Here is a 5,050-nt window from a genome sequence, read left to right on the forward strand (position 1 = left end):
TGAGAAATTCTTGCCCAGTCCCTCTGCGGCAAAGCATGACCACGTGACCAGTTCTGGCCAATGAGACAAAGGGGGAACTCTTGGGGGCCACGAGAGTTACCTCTGGGAAGCTTTTACTTCTATGTAAAAGGGCAAGGTCCAGGAGTAGTGGCCACTGGCCCTGCCCCTTCCCATCCTCATACCTATAGTACAGAGAGGGGTGCCCAGAGCTATGACAGTTATCTCACCATCACAAACCAGTCAGCATAACAAAAGCCCCCCATGCTAAGAAGGGCAGAACCCAAAGACAAAGAAAGAGTCCTTAAGGCATTGTCAGACAGCTAAACCAAGGCCAGCAGCTTCCTGCCTGTAGACTTCTTTTTCTTCTTTTCAAGAGTGTATGTATTTATCAAGAGAGAGAAAGCGTGCACCTGGGAAGTGGGAGAAGGGAGGGGCAGAGGGAGAAGCAGACTCCCACGGAGCAGAGCCCAACGTGGACTTGATCCCAGGACCCTGGGATCCTGACCTGAGCTGAAGGCAGACGCTTAACCGACTGAGCCACCCAGGTGCCCCCAGACTTCTTGTTCTATGAAAAAAATACCACTCTGAGTATTGTTACTTGAGGTTTTCCTAACTGACAACACTGTCCGTGTAAAACGGACAAAATAAGGCTTACAGATCTATCATTTCCTTGAGTCAGCTTTCCAGGAGCCCTCGCAGTAGACATTCCACAGTAGAATCCTGTCGTTCCACCTACTTCTCATAAAATCTCCAATTTAAAAACTCACTTTGGGTTTTGTTAAGGAGAGAAATTGGAGGAACCCAGCTCCACGCGGGTCAGTGCCTACTTTTACCGCAGCACCTGAAATAGTGGGGCCCGTATTGGGCTGTGCCTCCTCTCACACAGACGCCATTGCTGAACAGAGTTTCATGCACTGAGAATGTGAAAAACTGAGTTACATCCCCAATTAAGCGTACTACATCCCTGCTTCTGGGAAGCAGTTATTATAGAACCGGGCAGTTATTATAGAGCCCTACATAAAATGGTTGGTTCTTGGAGAAATACACAGCCATACACATATGAGACCTTTTCCCCCAATGCTCAGTAAATTCATGAGTTTAGGAGCACATGCTTAGCTAACTCACATAACACCAGCTCCAAATCGGACACTTAGCAAATACAGGTTAACTAATGAATTCCTTGGCAGAAGGGAGAACAAGTAGCAGCCATATTTCAACCTGGTGCTTATGTGGGGACTGATAACAATGTCCTGTTTGGGTTTCTTTTATCACCACTGTCCTTCTCCACAGGTCAAGGCCAGTTCTCCCTTGATGGCTTGAGTCACGTGAACATGCATTCCTCTTCGAGGGGAGAAATGCCAAGAAACAACAAGCTTGTTGTACTGACACCATGGAAGGGTTTTGAATTGACAGAGGTCTCTATATGACCAGGAGCCCTGTCCTTAATCTGGATTTTCCAGCAGCCTGGGAAAAATGCCACAGCCAGAGCAGTAAGGACCCACATTACCACCAACACCCTTTCACCTGCTTCCCAAAAAAGGGAAAACTAGACTTTGGCTGGGGCATATTGATCTATTCAAGAGGATGCCCTCCACACTTTGACACGGTATCTCTCGCAAGCTGAGAAAAAAAGTCCTACATAAACAAACAGGATGACCCTTTCCCCAGATACGTTTCCCTTAATCAGAGTTCAAAGAAAAATTAAAGCTTAGGATAATTTGACAAATTGGTTTGCATGTGGTATTCATTGTCTTCTTTCCATTTAGGCTATAAAGATAAAAACCTTGATGGGATGGCCAGATGCTTTTTCCAGTTGTAAATATATCCTACACAAATGCCATGAGTGCTGAATAAGTGTTGGGTAATGTTTTTTAACTGAATTGCAATTGACATGCAACATATTAGTTTCAGGCGTAGAGCATAATGATGTTACACGTATATGCATTGTGAAATGATCACCATAATAAGTCTAGTTACCATCCATCACTCCACAAATTTACAATTTTTTTTTAATGTTAGGTAAATTATAATCTGGGATTTTACAACCTGGAAATTTATAAGATTAGGCTGAGAATGATTCCTTGTCCTTCATTTCCTTCTGAGAATGCCATGATGAATGTCTCCAAGTTTACACTTCATTACTTGCGCTCACCCACTAACAGCACTTTACCTTAAAATGAACCACAGCAGCTGACTCTCCTGCAAGAACAGGAGGGAGATAAGGTGTCTGACTGCGGTGTTTCCACTGCTCAACATGGTGGGGGGGGGGGGTGTAAAATGACTCTCCTAGGCAGGACAATGGAATCTCTGATGGCTAATTTTGTCCGCTGTAGTTTACAAATTTAACTTCCTTTGATGCTTTTTCACTTACTTTCCTGGTTCAGGAACTAGATTGAATTTCCAGCCGCTGGTGTATATCCTGAGTCTTGAGTCTTGTTTCCTTTTGTGTTTAGTAGAGAATGAAACAGAACAAGAGAAAATATGCCCAGGGAAAAAAACTGATAAAATCTGTGGAGCGTGGTAGTTGTAATGGAAATACCCATATCTGACTGAGTCCCACATGTGGAAAATAAATATTATTACCTCACTGCGTTCATTTGTGTATTTCTGCATTCATCCAACTAACCGTCACTGATTAAGTGCCATGCTGGGTACAAGGTGGGGGAGTCTTTGCCTTTAGAGATCTATGGTCTGATGGAAGAGAAAAAAAAAAAAAGATAACCCATCAATTACATAACAGTCTGAACAGACTTTTGGAAGGCTTCCTGGGGGAGACGACACTTGAGCTGAACAAGTTTTGAAGCAGGAGTATAAGTTCTCAGTCGAAGAGCTAAATTAAGACTGCGATAGAAGGAATGGGGAGAGTAGAGTCCAGAGAGGTGAAGGAGGTAGAATCCAGAGAACCTGACTGGTCTGCCGCAGGGCTGGAGGTGAAGTGTGTGAGGCAGACACCCGGCTTATACCCAAACATATCTGATGCTGCCACTCACAGCACAGAGACTGCTGGAAAGGAGCTGGGTTAGACATTAAGGTGGTGATTCTGAGACATACCGGTTTAAAGCGTCTGAGAGCCTTCACGCGGGAGTGTCTAAGAGTCAGTTTGCTATAGGGTCTAGAGCCCCGGAAATAGGTAGGAGCTAGAAATGAAGGCAGGATCATGCTGTTCCATGAGCAGCAGGCGAATCCATAGATCTGGCTGACGTCTCTAGGGTGGGGGAGGGGAGCAGCGGCTAAGGACCCAAACAGGGGATGCCAGCTGGGAGGAAGGACTGGAGAGAGGGTGGTGGCCGACATGTCACTTGCCAAAGGGACAAATGAGATAAACTCAGGGGTGGGGGATACTATCTTTTCTTCTGTGAAGAAAGTGAAGGACCAAAGGAGGCACAATTTGAAGAGGAAGAAAAAGACACATTATCGTGTCAGCAACGCGTGGAAGTTGAGATCACCTAGAATGTGGCACTCGTTAGCTTAGGAGTTCAACAACATCACATTTCCACAAACGGCAAAAAGTGTGGTAGAGATCTGGGCTGGCTCTGTTACAACAAGCCAGGTGATCTTGTGCATTCCACCATCTTGTAGCAAAGAGGTGAACCTGGGTAAAGGAAGCCTAAGTTTCCTTCTCCCTTGAGGAGGGGCTCCCTTAACTCAAATGGTGCTGGGCCCTCTCTCCAGTCTGTTCTCAAAGGCCCCTCCTGAGCCCCAGGCAGCGGAGTCATACCAGGTGTGCTGGAGGGTGCAATGAGTCTGATCACAGGGTCTCCCACCCATAAGGAGAGCCAGAGCTCCTGGCATCCTGGTTAGAACAGGAAGTGCCGGGGCACCTGGTTGGCTCAGTCGGTTAGGTGTCTGCCTTCAGCTCAGGTCACACGTGATCTCAGGGTCCTGAGATGGAGTCCCACATCCGGCTCCTTGCTCAGCAGGGATCCTGCTTCTCCTTCTACATGCTGTTCCCTTGCTTGTACTCTCTTTCTCTCTGACAAATAAATAAATAAAATCTTAAAAAGAAAAGAAAAAATAAAAGAACAGGAAGTGCCTGCTCAGCAGGGCCACTGCCACTCCAGAGGGTGACAGGTTGCTGGCACAGGTCCCGTGCCTGAGTCTGCAACACTGCAGAGGGGTCTAGCTCACGCAAAAGCACATCCGTTCCCACAATCCTTTCGGCTTTTCGTAACTGTGCCCCAAGCTTGTCCCAGACCTTTATCCCCTATGTCATGCCAGGTTCCAGCGCAACAGGGGCCTTTCCAACCAGAAAGTGGAAGTGACAGATCTCATTTTGGAGAGCTCAGAGCAGCTCTACCAAAAACTAAGCCTTGGGGGGCCTGGGCCCAGTCAGTTGAGTGGCTGACTCTTGATTTCCACTCAGGTCACGATCTCAGGGTTGTGGGATTGAGCCTCAAGTGGGGCTCCATGATCAGTGGGGAGTCTGCTTGAGATTCTCTCCCTCTCTCTGCCCCTCTGCCCCTCCCCCCACTCAAATAAATAAATAAATATTTTTAAAAGATTAAGCCTCTTAACTGTTTCCTTTTATGTCAGCTGTTGAAGGGAACCAGGTCCAGCTGATTGCTTTGGAAGAAATAATTCTGGTGATTTAGTCATGGCCCCATAAATCTCTCCTGAATTTTGGTGTCTCTGTTTACACCATCATTTTGTCTTTCCTCTCTTAAGTTAGAATTGAAACCTACGTCCTCTAAGAAGCCCAACTAAGTGACTTGTTCACTGCCACATCCCAGTTGCCTGGATGTCGCACCTTAGAAATGAATGACTCTGATCTCATAAAAGGTTCTGTTGATGTTATTACTACACTAATTAATAGCATTAACCATCAACCTATCTTGGCATTTGTCTTATATTATGCGACTTTTTACAAGTATATACCTTATCTTCCAAAACTAGTGTTACTATTGCGTCTGTAGGCTTCTCGTTAGCATCAGTACACACCACACTGTGTACATAATGGCTGCTTGGTAGACGTTTGGCTAAGAATCTAGAGTTTCGCCAAAGGGCTTCCTTCCCCTCGACTCCCTCTGGGCTCATCCTTATTCTGCACCTG

This window comes from Meles meles, chromosome 14 (assembly GCF_922984935.1).
Source record: "Meles meles chromosome 14, mMelMel3.1 paternal haplotype, whole genome shotgun sequence".
NCBI classification, from domain to species: domain Eukaryota; kingdom Metazoa; phylum Chordata; class Mammalia; order Carnivora; family Mustelidae; genus Meles; species Meles meles.